Source organism: Pogona vitticeps, chromosome 3, assembly GCF_051106095.1.
Source record: "Pogona vitticeps strain Pit_001003342236 chromosome 3, PviZW2.1, whole genome shotgun sequence".
Lineage (NCBI taxonomy): Eukaryota > Metazoa > Chordata > Lepidosauria > Squamata > Agamidae > Pogona > Pogona vitticeps.
The window spans coordinates 195,665,891-195,681,141 of record NC_135785.1 but is presented as its reverse complement, the minus strand read 5'-3'; the positions used below and the strand labels follow the sequence as shown (position 1 = coordinate 195,681,141).

Sequence of the window (15,251 nt, the reverse complement as noted above, 5' to 3'; positions counted from 1 at the left end):
AGGCAGGAAGGAGGGAGAGCCGCTTGCTTGTTCACTCGCTCATCCGCCTTTAGTTCCCTCCGTGCTTCTTCCTTCCCTTGCCAGCCAGCCGGCGAGCACGCGTAGGACAGAGCACGAAGCATCTGTCAGAAGATCTCGGCGGGTGACACTTGCCTTCCGCCCACCGCCGCCGCCGCCGCCACTAGCCGCCCTGCTGCGCTTCCGCCCCTGGCAACTCCACAGAAGGCGCCGCCAGAGGCTGGAATCGCTTGGAGCCGCCTCACAAAGGCAAGAAAACGCTGCGAAGCGGCAGGAGACTTTTGAAGCCTCGCCTTCCTTCTCCCTCCGCCTTCATCCCCTGCAAAGCCGGGGGCGCCCGTCAGGGATCTTCATGGGGCAGAAAGCCTTGGCCGCCGCCGCCGCCGCCGCCGCCCCAGGCTCAGCTCTTGGCCCTAGCTTGGGGCCGCCTCGCTCACTTACTCCGGCTGCTCGGCTGGGTTTCCTAAAAAGTTGGGCGAAGGAGGGAACCTTGGCTAATCCGCCTTTTGAACAGCACAGGCCTTGGAACAGGCGGCTCTCGCCCACGCGAGTCTCTGCCGCTGCCTGGAACTCCAGGCCGGGCTTACCCCGATCCCCCTCCCTCCACTGTGGAAGCCTGTTTTCCCGTCCTTCAGGCATCACTGTAACGGAAGGAGACGACTGTAAAGCAAGGCTCTGGGAGAGTCGACGCGACACGTAACACACAGAATGATCTCGAAGGCATCCCACTGAACAACTGGGGATATTTTTTTTTTAAGGATTGTGGATTGAAGCGATGCACCTAAAGCCTAAATCCACCCCCCCCCGCCCCACCATCGCATCTTCCAGATGTTTTGGGAGGACAGCTCTCCTCATGCTTCGACTGGTAATGAGGAGAGCGATCGTCTAAACCATCGGGAGGGCGCCAGGCTGGTGAAGGAGGAGGCCCTAACACACTTACCAGGAAGTAAGAACCAAAACTTGTGACACAGTTGTACTGTAGCAGGCATAGTAAAACCAACAGACTTCTCGAGCACTGCAAAACAAGGGAGCAAACAAACAAAGCAAATCCAAGCAGGAAATGTTTTTTTGTGACCTAAGCTTTTTCCTGGCAACACCTACTTCATCAGCTGGCTGGACAGCTCAGTGGTTTTGGTGTCTGGCTGCGCAGCCAGAGGTTTGGAGTTCAATTCCCTACTGTGCCGCCAGGGCGGAGAGCCAGGTTGTGCGGCCTTGAGGCAAACTGCACAGCCCTAGAGTATTTTTTACCTGGAAAATTCTGGAAAAGGTCACCATAAGTCAGCATTGTCTTGACGGCACACACACACACACAAAATCAGGGACAAGGCTGTATGGTTCTCAAAACAATACAAATGTGGGAACAGGCGATACCTTTACTGGATCATTAAGAAGAAGAAAAAAAACCAAGCTTTTAATGATAATTCAGGTTCCTCAGGCTGTACACCAAATTCTCGTGGGTAGCTCCAAAGTTACATGCTTATATTAAAGTCCCAAATGTTTCATGGTCACTGTTGGGGGCCAGGTGTAGCATCTGAGATGAATGTAGCTGTAGTCTGTAGTCTGCAAGAGGCTTGAGGTGGAAGGGTTTGATTTCAGTCCCTTCTTCAGCCAGTGGTTTGGAATTTATGAACCATCTCTCTTGCCATGTGACAGACAGCACATGGTTATCATTATTACCTACTTCTTCAGGCGCAGAGTCTTCTCTATCCAAGAAGTGAGCTCCAGGAAAGTGGGACACAACAGAGCACAGTTCTTCATGGTTTTGTTGTTTAGTCGTTAAGTCGTGTCCAACTCTTGGTGACCCCATGGACCAGAGCACGCCAGGCCCTCCTGTCTTCCACTGCCTTCCGAAGTTCAGTCACATTCATTCTGGTAGCTTCGATGACACTGTCCAACCATCTCATCCTCTGTCCTCCCCTTCTCCTCTTGCCCTCACACTTTCCCAACATCAGGGTCTTTTCCAGGGAGTCTTCTCTTCTCATGAGATGGCTGAAGTATTAGAGCCTCAGCTTCAGGATCTGTCCTTCCATTGAGCGCTCAGGGTTGATTTCCTTCAGAATGGAGTTGACACTATAGGTAACAAACAGAATGATCTCGAAGGAATCCCATTGGACAATTGGGTTTTTTTAAGGATTGTGGATTGACGCTGGTTTTACTTCCCGATAAATATATTGAACTTAGTACCTCGTCCTCCTCTTCAGCCAAGCGTTAGTTTAAAATTTAACCTCTGTCGCAGGGGACAAGAGACACACGTTGGAAGGTAGGTGGCTTCATCAGGCAAGCATCTCCAACTCAAACCCTTTCTCTGCGCATCCTGGATCTACCTATCTGACAATAGCTTTGAATCCCTTTTCAAAACCTTAAAGCGCTATCTGCATTGCTTTAAACACGGCAGGTGTGTTATGTGTCCTCAGATTGACACTTACGGAGACTCCCAATAGGTGAGATACAGAAGGGGTGGTTTCTCAGTGCTACCCTGCAGTGTTGAGCAAGGATGTGAACTCGGGTCTCTGGAGTTCCAGCGCGACACTTTGTCCAATACATTACACTGGCATTGCACTTTCTGTCAAAAAAGAAGCGTCCAGAGGCAGCCTTGATTATCCAACTGAGGCCCGACGACCAGAGTTCTGCCTCACTAAACTCCTGAGTGGAGCACCCCCCCCCAAGGATTGGGATTAGATCCTCCTCCCTCCCCCCCGCCCAATCCGTGAGCTTCCTACTGAGTGGGACTCTCCAGGCAAGACGAAGTTCCTTGAACTTCAGTGGCCGTGTCATCGGCGAACGCCATTATTGCGCAGGCGCCATTTACTTCCTGGGGAGTTTGTCCTGCTGAGAAGCCCTTTGAAATGAACGGCCGGGGGGGGGGGGGGGAGGAGAGCAGGCCCCGGAGGATCGCCGCCCCTTAGTTTACAGATTACTGTACGCTGCTGGAGGTGGGGAGCGGGCGGGCGGGAGCCTGCCAGAAGCAACCTCCGCCGGGGAAGACAAACCCAGAAAGATCGCTAAACCATTTAGCCGCTCTCGCCTTCCTTCCCGCTGCTAGGCCGGCGTCTTAGGCTCTTGGACCGCGAGCCGGCTGATGCTAAGGCAGGGGCTGCGGAAGGCAAGGGGGAGCGGGAGGGTGCCTCTGTTTCTCCGCGATCCCTCCTGGTTTCGGAAAGCGAGGGCTGGGAGGACGGGCGAGCAAGAGAGCGAGGGAACCAGCGGGCCTCCCCAGCTTTCTGGGGGTTAACTCCTCCCCGCAGGTTCAGCTCGCGGAGGATTGTTTTCTATTTGGAAATCGGAGACGCGGGGAGGTTATTGACAGGGAAGCCGGCGCTCGCTTTCCCTCTGGAGAGCTCAGCAGCTGCTCTCGGGCGGGCAGCGCCTTGAAATCTATTTAAAGAGAGGGAAAGGGGAGGAGAACAAAGCGGCAAGGGAGGAGAGGGAGGGAGGGGAGGGAGGAAGGAAGGAAGGAGAGAGGGAGGTGGGGGAGAGCGAGCGAGAGAAAGAGGGAGGGAAGGAAGGAAGGAAGGAGGGAGGGAGGGAGGAGGCGGGAGGACGACGACGACAAGCCAGGGCCTCGGAGGTGGAGAGCGCGGCGAGGCAAGGACCAAGCAGCCGCTTCGAGGGGCGGCTGGAGATCGCACGTCTGTACGCGCTCGGATCGATGGCAAAGGGAGAATATTTGTCAGCTGCAGCCCTCCGCTTTTTACTCCCTCCCCTTGGATCCAAGCAACAGAAGGGCGTGGGGAGTGTGTTGGGGGGAGGGAAGGCTCTCTGTATAAGAGGAATTTCCTCCCCGATCGATTTTTGAAATAAAACCAGTCCTCTTTGGGGGCCCTGGCGAGCCCAGGAGTAAACTCACAAGTAGCTAAACGTCAACACGATTACACCACCTTCCTTTGTACGGAAAATAACGTCCGCATAAATGAAAATTTATCATAATGAAAATTTATTAAATGAAAATAACTTCGCATAAATGAACATTTATATTGATCCAACCGGTTCCGATCCCTGAACGGGTTGGATCAACCATTTTAGACATACTTAACATGGGGGGGGGCAAGCGCCACCGAGTTCAGTGGGACTTACTTGCGAGTAGACTTGCCCAAGGCTGCTGCCCCCTGGCATACTTGGGGAAAGCCTGGAAGGAGTTCTCTGAGCAAGGGTGGTGTGGGGATGGGGGTGGGGGGTGGAAAGGGGCAGGGGCAAACCAGTATACACATTTCTCATTTCGATTTAACTATCTTGAGGATCGCTTCTGATGGATTACGCCATTGTACTTGAATTGATTAACAATCTATCAATCTTCTCTTTAAACGGAAAGGGAAAGAAGACGAACGGGGCAGGGGAGCCTCAGTCGGGCACTTCCATAGAAGACGTGCAGCTGTGTTCGTGAAGCCGAACACTTTCCCACGAACAAAACGAAACAAGAGGGGGCCCGTCTTGGTACTCTTTTAAAAAAATTTTTTAAATTTTTTTCAAGCAGAGGGTCTCCCTCTAACTGCGGGCTTTTGTTTTGCTCGAAGATCTCCTCTGCGGGGCTCTGCAATCGGCGCTCCCTCCTGCTTTCCAGAGACCCATAAAACGCCCCAAACGTATTGCTCACTTCTGCCGATGTCCTTGGACCAAAGCCAAAGGGACGGAACCGCACGCCCAGCGACAAACAAGGATTAGCAGGGGAAGTCAGAGCGACATAAGGGGGTGGGGGGGATACATAGATTGGGCTACGGGAGTCTCCTCTGGCTTGGTCTCGAGGATCCTCCCTCTTCCTCCTTGGACTGACTGGACTGCGTGGATCAGGACTGCCTTCTCCCCTCCGCGCAGCCCTTGGCCTCCCAACGAACGTTACGCACACATGGCCCGCAGTTTAGCCACCGAGGTGGCGACGGCGGCGGCGGAGGCAACAACCCCTTTCACAGCGCCACGAGCCGCCCAAGGGAGGGGGAGGGGGAGGGGGAGGGGGAGGCTACGGATCAGACGAGGCCCAGCCCAAGTCCAAACCCTCCGGGTGACATAACGCCTACACAAACGACCGCAGACCGAAGGCCAAAGGACAGCCTCCCTTCCGGTCCCCTTCTCTGCTAACGCCGGGCTTTTGCTTCCGCCGCCGCCTCGGCCAGTCTTCTCCGGCGGTGCACAGTCAGCGACCCCGGCGTCTTCCCAGAGCCTTGACGTGGCTGAAATCTAATCGGAGCTCGGTTCTTTGGAGTAGCCCTTTGTGCTTCGGCCCCTCTGGGGGTGTGAGCGGAAGCGACAGGCTCCGTGCCTCCCTTTCGGCCGCCCTGGGGGATGGGAAGCCCGCCTTGAGAGATGAAAACAGGAGAAGGGAAGGTTTGCATTTGTTTGCCGAAAGAAAGATTTTCTAGGCAGATTAGGAAAGGGCCAATCTCTCTGGACGGCAAACATCCCCATCATCGGCTGAACCTGGACCCACAGTACCCTTTTACTTATCACGCCTTTGTGGGATCTCCAGAAAGTGGCCGATATGGTGAGCTGTCCAGGCTTCTACACCTCCTACTTAGGCACACTTGTAATAAAACTGGGGGACTGGGGAAGAAGCAGAAAGTCCCCCAGATGCGGAAAAACCTGGTTAGATATCATGGCTATTGTTGCTGAGAGCAAACTTCTTGTGAAGCAATATGCAGATTGCAGATCCACTTTGAAACAAAGTGCTAAAGTCGTCGTCGTTCAGTCGTTTAGTCGTGTCCGACTCTTCGTGACCCCATGGACCAGAGCACGCCAGGCCCTCCTATCTTCCACTGCCTCCCGGAGCTGTGTCAAATTCATGTTGGTTGCTTCGATGACACTGTCCATCCATCTCATCCTCGGTCGTCCCCTTCTCTACTTGCCTTCACACTTTCCCAACATCAGGGGCTTTTCCAGGGCTCTTCTCATGAGATGGCCGAAGTATTGGAGCCTCAGCTTCAGGATCTGTCCTTCCAGTGAACACTCAGGTTTGATTTCCTTTAGAATGGATAGGTTTGTTCTCCTTGCAGTCCAGGGGACTCTCAAGAGCCTCCTCCAGCACCACAATTCAAAGGCATCAATTCTTCGGCGGTCTCTTTCTTTATGGTCCAGCTCTCACTTCCATACATCACTACAGGAAAAACCATAACTTTGACCATTCAGACTTTTGTTGGCAAGGTGATGTCTCTGCTTTTTAAGATGCTGTCCAGGTTTGTCATAGCTTTCCTCCCAAGAAGCAGGCATCTTTTAATTTCGTGGCTGCTATCTCCATCTGCAGTGATCATGGAGCCCAAGAAAGTGAAATCTGTCACTGGCTCCATATCTTCCCCTTCTATTTCCCAGGAGGTGATGGGACCAGTGGCCATGATCTTAGTTTTTTTGATGTTGAGCTTCAGACTTTTTTTTTTTTTTGCATTCTCCTCTTTCACCGTCATTGCAAGGTTCTTTAATTCCTCCTCACTTTCTGCCATCAGAGTGGTATCATGTGCATATCGGAGGTTGTTGATATTTCTTCCTGCAATCTTAATTCCAGCTTGGTATTCCTCCAGTCTGGTCTTTCGCACGATGTATTATGCATATAAGTTAAATAAACAGGGTTACAATATACAGCCTTGTCGTACTCCTTTCCCAATTTTGAACCAATCAGTTGTTCCATGTCCAGTTCTAACTGTTGCTTCCTGTCCCATGTATAGGTTTCTCAGGAGGTAGATAAGGTGTTCAGGCACACCCATTTCTTTAAGGACTTGCCATAGTTTGCTGTGGTCCACACAGTCAAAGGCTTTTGCATAGTCAATGAAGCAGAAATAGATGTTTTTCTGGAACTCTCTGGCTTTCTCCATAATCCAGTGCATGTTAGCAATTTGGTCTCTAGTTCCTCTGCCCCTTCAGAATCCAGCTTGTACTTCTGAGAGTTCTCGGTCCACATACTGCTGAAGCCTATCTTGTAGGATTTTGAGCATAACCTTGCTAGCGTGGGAAATGAGTGCAATTGTGCGGTAGTTGGAGCATTCTTTGGCACTGCCTTTCTTTGGGATTGGAATGTAGACTGATCTTTTCCAGTCCTCTGGCCACTGTTGCATTTTCCAAACTTGCTGGCATATTGAATGTAGCACTTTAACAGTGTCATCTTTTAAGATTTTAAATAGTTCAACTGGAATGCCATCACCTCCACTGGCCTTGTTGTTAGACAAGCTTTCTAAGGCCCACTTGACTTCACTCTCCAGGATGTCTGGCTCAAGGACAGCAACCACATTATCTGGGTCGTCCGGGATATCCAAATCTTTCTTGTATAATTCCTCTGTGTATTCTTGCCACCTCTTCTTGATGTCTTCTGCTTCTGTTAGGTCCCTCCCATTTTTGTCCTTTATCATGTTCATCTTTGCACAAAATGTTCCTCTAATATCTCCGATTTCTTGAACAGATCTCTGGTTTTTCCTTTTCTATTATTTTCCTCTATTTCTTTGCATTCTTTGGAAGTCTGCATTCAGTTTTCTGTAACTTTCCCTATCTTCCTTGCATTTTGTTTCCCTTCCCTTCTCTGCTATTTGTAAGATCTCGTTGGACAGCCAGATTGCTTTCTTGCATTTCCTTTTCTTTGGGATGGTTTTTGTTGCTGCCTCCTGTACAATGTTAGGAGCCTCTATCCAAAATTCTTCAGGCACTCTGTCCACCAAATCGAGTTCCTTAAATCTGTTCTTCACTTCCACTGTATATTCATAAGGGATTTGGTTTAGATTATGCCCGACTAGCCCAGTGGTTTTTCCTACTTTCTTCAGTTTAAGCTTGAATTTTGCTATAAGAAGCTGATGATCAGAGCCACAATCAGCTCCAGGTATTGTTTTTGCTGACTGTGTAGAGCTTCTCCATCTTTGGCTGCATAGAATATAGTCAATCTGATTATGGTATTGTCCATCTGGTGATGTCCATGTGTAGAGTCGCCTCTTGTGTTGTTGGAAAAGAGTTTGTGATGACCAGCTTGTTCTCTTGACAAAACTCTATTAGACTTTGCCCTGCTTCATTTGGTCCTAAAGTATCAGCTTCCAAATGCTCTCCTCCCTGTAAACAAAGGCCTATTCAAGCCTCCCCTGGATCCCTCTATGGCCTTGATGAGACAGGTAAGCCTCCTTCCATTTGGCTTAGAGCTCAAAAAAAGTGAGGAGCTATATAGTAGCCTTTATGTTAATTAACCATGAGGTTGAATTTGGTTGTCCCACTGGGTTATAAAGTTAATTTGAAAGCCAAGCTGATAGTCTAAAGCAGAGAATGGATAAGATGCAATCTCAGTAGTGCAGTGCTTCCCAGTCTTGGGTCCCCAGATGTCCTTGGACTATAACTCCCAGAAATCCTGGCTAGCATAGCATGTGGTGAAGGCTTCTGGGAGTTGGAGTCCAAGGACACCTGGGTTACCCAGAGTTGGGAACCACTTGAGTAATGGGATCTGCCTTATAAAGCCAACCATGGTATTTCTGGGAACAAATTTGGGGTGTGGAGGAGTCCTGTGATCTCTGTGTAGAAACAAAAGTTTGAGTTGGGTAAAATCTTTATTCAGTCACTAAAAACTTACGAACACTTTTGTTCTGGTCCTCCAGCAATCTTCTTTAGTTGTGTTATAAAAACTGGGGACTCTGTTCCCCTGCATACACATTTTACATATAGCCTCCACTCACTTCAACTAAATCTCCAGCTTATTTCAAAGGGGTTCACTTTCACATAAATATTCAGAAAGAAATTCCAGTGAAACAAATTAGCCTGAATTTTTCAAATTAACTGGAGTTAGTTCCTTCCTCAGTAGAGCCCCAAGGCATAGTGGGGCTGTATCTGAAACACATTCTCTTCTACTGATTTCAGTAACTACTGTAATTTGCAAGGAAGTGCTAGTAGGGATATCAGCTCTAGAACAAGGAGGAAGTTAGGGTGATATTTTTCATTGTTACATTTTTACATAATAAATCAGTAGGTCTAGGGGAGCATGGAATATTGGTCTGACTGAAAATGTGTAAAAGCAACTAGCTTCGGCCTAGCTGTATGAAAAACCTCCAGGGCAGTGATGGCAACCTTTTTGAACCGGAGTGCCCAAACTGCAACACAAAACCAATTTATTTGTTTTGAAGTGCCAAATCTGCAATTAAACCTGAATACTAAGGTTTTAGTTTAGAAGAAACAACTGCCAATCACCCCTTATTTCCTTGAGTTGATATCCTGGTCTGTCTCTTCAAAATGTTAAAACTGGTATAATTTTTTTTAAAAAAATTATTATTTTTAAGATTACCAGGCATAGCTTATGTAGCAGACTGAATTTAGTCATGATAATATAGGTCCAAACAGTGGAACAAGTCCACCTTTTTCATTTTCTCTAAAATATTTTATTTTCAATAAACACTGGAAGAACAGTGTTTTAGAACAGTGTTTTAAGACATGAGTTAGAAATCAGACATGAACTTTTTTCTTTGATGTCACTCACTGGGCCTTCCTTGACAAGGGCTAGACTTGATGAGCTATAAAGACCCTTCCAGCTCTGCAGTTCTTAGATGATTATGATGATTACCTTTTGTTTTGGGGAAGACACATAACCATCAGTCACATCTACAGGAAATCCTGTATTTCTTCATTGCTTTCTTCAGAGCAGTAATCAATCCTCTACCAGGGAAGAAGCCCCCAAATAATGAGCCAATAACTTCCTCTTCCAACAATGGGTCTGACACTGTAACCTTCTGATCCTTTAGATGATTGTCCTCAATACAGGTGTACCTTGTTTTACAAAATTAATGCATCCTCTGGGATGTTACATCATATGGAAATTTCATAACCCATATGCGGATTGCGCTAGAAACTCCCAGGCGCTATGTATGCTGGGGAAACCCTTTCCTACAGCAGAGAAAAAGAGAGAAAAACAAACAAACTGTAAACCAGGGCATTATTTTCTATGGATTTCAGTTTGTTAACCGAAAATTACATAAACCTGAGGCTTTCATAAACTGAGGTACCACTGTATCCTAAAGAAAGCCAGGGCAGTGTAGTGGACATGAGACCTGGTTTCAAATCCCCTCTTGAATGTGGATACTGACTAGAGTATGTATTTGACAACAGCAAGCCATTCCTTGAACATCTCAAACATGTTGAAAAACTTATGAGGGAGATGACTTGAGAACACAGAACATTATGATGTTCTCAGATGTCAGTCACATCTAATATTTTAACTTCAGTGGCTAACTATGCTGAAAAGCAGAGCAGATTCACTTCTGAAAAACAGATTGGTCAGAATATTGCCAATGTGTTTTGCTTGGTATCACATGCTCTACAAGGTCAAAATAATTGTTTTTCTGTCTCACTTTCTTTCACATAAATCTAGGTGTCTGACAGTGTAGTTGTGTGAGTAAGTGCTCTCTTGCTCCTTGCATATGTAGATGTCAAAAGATTTCCAAACTACTTATGTCCTTTAACTGTATTTGGAAATGACTCCCTTTCCTGGGATAAAGTATTCATCCTCAGTATCTTTCACCTGTGGCCTGAAATGCTATCGACTAGAGAGCAACTACTTTCCCACCACATCTTCCCTATGTGAGAACTCTGTCTTATGGACAAATAATAGGTAAAACTAGGCAGTAGAACTGGAATGGTAGATTTGTAGTCTATATGATCCTCAGAATTTTAAGCCAATTTGTGCTCAATTTGTGCTTTACATAAGAAGCTGGGTTGTGTTTTGAATGACCACGCTGGCCAGTATCTTCTGGAGCTGAAGTCCTCTCATTAAAGTGGTCAGAGCAAGAATTTACACATTTTCAACAGGTTTGACTGATCTCCCAACTTTAACAAATGGATAGATGACATCTCTGATTAGCCATCCTGACTAGGGGATACTATGAGTTGTAATCCAAGGACAATAGCTGAGGGATTTTGATCCCTTTATCTTGAAAGATCTCTGAAATAGTAAGAAATAGAAACAAAGCAGTTAGTATGGATATTGCTAATGTATTAGTACAAATAACTAGATTGGTTATAGCTCAACAAATAATACAGGGGGATTATGGGAGGTGTCACCTTGCTACCAAAACAAAAGTAGTTGGAAAAAGAAATGCTTTGTATTACATTACAGTGGACAGTTTGTGGCCTTCCAGATGTTGCTGAACTGCAACTCCCATGGTCTCCCACCATCTACTGTAATGGCTAGGGCTAAGAGGAGCTGCAGGCCAGGAGCTTCTGGAGAGTCCCACATTGCCTACAGCTACCATACATAGATACTGGATGCAGGACCTTTATGCAACCATAGCATCATGTACGTATAATCCAGGGTACTGTATAGAATTGTTTCAGGAGTTTGTGATGTCAGATGAAAGTGCCAACTTCTGTGATTCCTCAATCCTTGGCTGACACTTCCTGGGATTCTTTGCCCTCTTTTCCCAGTCTGGTCTCTCTTTGCTGACTGCCTTTCTGCTATGAGCAGGAAGCCTGCTCTTTCTTGTTTGCAGGGGAGGAGGGAACCAACCCCCTCCCCTTATCCCTCCCCATTCTTTGAGATAGCCTTCTATGCTCATGAAGCTGCAGCCCCATTGCACCAGCCCTGGCTCCCCCCCCCCTTGGCTATTTAAAAGAGAAGGGCTGTGCTGTATTCTCCCACACAGAAGCACGAGGTTTCCCGTTGCAAACAATGCTTACATTCAGCCTATACAGCTCCATTCTGTGGGACCCAGGCAAGAGAAGCACCATTCTTTATAATGCACGACAAAGAAACCACAGCCCAACGGGGCTAAGGGAGGCTTGCAAATTGGGCTGCTGTAGAATCAGAGGCTGAGATCGGCAAGCCACTGTCTGGGAGACAATGGGCTCCGCTGGGGAAAGAGGGCTCTTGAAATCACTTAAACTGCCTATCTTATGGGAATGTGTCCAAGAACAGTGTGGACCACACTGGCCACCTTTACAGTCCAACACGAAGCACCTCCATTTCGAGTGCTTCCTTGCAGTGATTAAGCCCTTAGAAACCCACAGGCCTTTTTCCCAAGGAAGTCTAGAGTGCCATTGGGAATGCCTAGTATTAAACCTGCTTGTTGCCATGCCATTATGTAGTAAATAAGACTCAGGAGAAGTGGCCCCATGTCCCTTGGGGATCATTAAGAGCTGTTGATGGCATCTTCAGTTACTTGGAGTTTGCCACAAAGTAACTCAGGGAAGGAGGGTCAGGAGAGGAAAGGGCAGAAAAGCTTTTGGATGGATTGGTTTCTGGGATGTAATAATACAACTTTTTTGAGGGGAAAATATTCAGCATAGGACCACCTCCATTTTAGTTTCACTTTTTAAGTGAATGTTATCAACAAAATAATAACATTTAAAAAAATCAGAACTGGGAAAAATGCAAAGATAAATACTTTCCTCCTACCTATGTGAAATGTAATAGGCACTTGGTACCTTACACTTCTAAAACCATTTTGTGCCAAATGAGTAAATACCTTCTTGGATATACTGAAAGATTATCAGAATATTTATTTTGACTAAGCTTTTTTCAGGCAAGACATTTTGCATGAAACACCTGCCTCCTGCCCTAAATCAGCAAATATCTCTGTGCTCTTTAGGCTTTTGGGGTGGGTGGGTGCCTCTTGTGTTGCTTAGAGCATCTGATTGAGCCCCTGGATGGCACTAACCACTGTTGAGAGGTCAGCTGGGGCACCTATTACTGGCTCTGAGCATCCCTTGTTGTGCCGAGGGCTTGGGCCAAGGGAGCCAGGAGGCCCAAAGGTCAAGGGTCTTGGCCTTTGGCTCACTCTGTTGAGGCAAATGTCTGAGGACTTAACACTTGTGTCCCTGGATTGTCATAGCAATCTAGCCCCAGGGTGATAAGAAAACCATTTGGAAATCTCTCCTGCCTACAGATCCTCTCTGCATTTATTGCAGGAGTGCCTTTAAAAAAAAAAATAGGGAGTGGGGAATGTTTCACTTACTTGATTTGAGTTTGGTCCAAATTTGCCTGAAAGCACACGTGCACTCATCTATCTATCTATCTATCTATCTATCTATCTATCTATCTATCTATCTATCTATCTATCTATCTATCTATCTATCTATCTATCTATCTATCTATCTATCTATCTATCTATCTATCTATCTATCTATCTATCTATCTATCTACCTATCTATTTATTTATTTAATTTATACCCCGCCTATCTGGCCCACCGGACCACTCTAGGCGGCTACACACAGGTATATATTGGATTTCACTCTAAGAACACACTAACAGGATCCCATGTTTTATCTTTCCACAGAAATTGTTTAGGTCCCAAACTGCACAGGCAGATTGAAGGTGCAATATGTATTCCTTATACCCACTTCTGAGTATCAGCAGGGTTAAAAGCCTACTTTCTCACTTTTCACTGCAGGTAATACTGAGGGGATCTAAGCTGGTTTTATTAGGAAACAGGTTGTTGTGCCCACCCCTCCACCAGATTCTAGAATAGGTCAGAATGCAAAGAGCATGTTCCTGTTATCTTTAACTTAATAGGATTTAAAACATCATATACCCATGCCTGGAAGAGGGATAGCATGGGCGATTCGCTCAGCAGTTCTGCCCCAGAAAAACAAGATGGTTAACTGGCACTGCTAATCTGCATGACGTGGCTTCCAGCATGCACCCCAAATTGCACAGGCCAGCAGAGTGCAGGAAGATTTGCAGCTAGAGAAGCAGAAGCTGTTGGATTTTTTCGAAGGAAAAAAAACACACACACAACAAAACAACAACCCAAAACCGCCTTTTGCCAGGCAGCCGAGGTTGCTCTGTTTTGCTCTCCGCCTAAACACTCGACGCTAAGAAGCAAGGCCTTCAGCTAGAATCCCTGACTGGGGCGGCCTCCCTCTTCTTAACCGGCTGGATTTGACCTTGGTGGCCTTGGCTGGGGCTGTTGTTTAGCGAAGGCTACCGCTCAGGGAATATTTCACTGGGCGATTCCCTCCCCACCCCCACCCCTTCTGCCTTTTCCCTTCTCTGCTGCTCTTTCCAGCATCTGATTTGCTCTTTGAACTGCCTTTACCTTCCAAGGAGGAAAGCCGTCATCTCACCCAAGATGTTCTGATCCTCTTCAAGGCATCTCCTTCCCACAGGGACCACCAACCATTATCAACTATTAATCATACTCGAGGAACCGAAGTACGAGATTTTAAGACGATGTAGCGCCATTGATTCCGAACCTCACCTTTAGCGTATTAACTTCTACTCTAGGTGCGTTGCCTAAACCCATTTATTTGCAAGTAAACGGCAACGATTACACTGGAATGTAGCTGCAGCCAAGGATGGGTGGTGATGGTGGTTTGCCTTGCCTTGCCTCCCTTGCTTGAAAATGTGCCCGAGTTCCGTTCCACTGAGCTGAATTGTCGATCAGGCTGCAGGAAGGAAAGCAAGTGAATTGTGGCAGGAAACCATTTGATAGGCCAGAGCAGGGGATCGCAACAAGCAGCAACAGCAGTTACAAGCCAGTTGGGGGTGGGGGAAATTAAAGAAGGCAAAAGCTCCGCGTTGTAAGTCCAGAGGCGCCCGGGAAGAGAAATCTTTATGAAACAATAGATTGGGGCGCGAGGTGTGGGTGTGGGGAAAGGTTTATGTCTATGACGTTCGCCGTCTCTGCAATAACGAGATCGGTCCCTGTTTTTTTTCACAAATGCACCCACGGACAGCATGTTCAATGTTTTTTATGAACACACGCAGGCTTAACGCCGAGTATGTAAATAGTTCTCCGCGCATCGAAATGTTAATTTAAATGCACCGCGCCAAACAGTGCGTTCAGCAGCCTTTAGCGACGAAAAGCTAACGAAATGCAAAACCAGAACTCGGAAAGCGAGTGGATCGGGATGAAAAGTTCGTTTGTTCCCAATTCCCGTGCAAGTGCGAGCGCTAAGAAAGCACAGGGTTGGGGGAAGCTGCTGTGGCACCCGGCTATACTGAAGAGACGACGATAAATGGATGAATTTATTGCAGCTCACTGATCCAAGGAAAATGACTGTGCGGGAAGGGAAAGAGAATCCCCAAGCCTTCGTCCAATCCTCGCGGGTGGGAGCTGCGGCAGAATTCCCCGCCGGCTTCTGCCTCGCTGCTTGCCTGCCTAGGACACGTCGCGCCTGCGCATTGGGCTCTCGAGGAACGCTTGTACAGGAAGCGTGCCCGGAGCTTTCCCCGCCGCCGGAGCAGCCTCTCCGGCATCTCGCTCCAGCAAGGCATAATGCCACATTAATATGAAACGGCTTGCTACACAAAAAGGCGTCGCTAATTAGGAAATTGATGGGAAAAGGGGGGGAGGTAGGACGC

General features: G+C 47.5%; 1 long non-coding RNA gene across 2 annotated transcripts; it reads right to left on the bottom strand.

Annotated features, from left to right (window-relative positions):
* Positions 1-3,935: 3,935 nt before the first annotated feature.
* LOC140705694 (uncharacterized) lies at positions 3,936-15,181 on the bottom strand. Of its 2 annotated transcripts, none has more exons than XR_012085158.2 (2): positions 13,984-15,181; positions 3,936-10,888 (listed from the first exon to the last, which is right to left on the bottom strand). It is a non-coding gene; the product is annotated as an uncharacterized LOC140705694 (long non-coding RNA). The 2 variants fall into 2 exon arrangements; XR_012085159.2 differs by having other exon boundaries at positions 7,426-9,834.
* Positions 15,182-15,251: the final 70 nt, after the last annotated feature.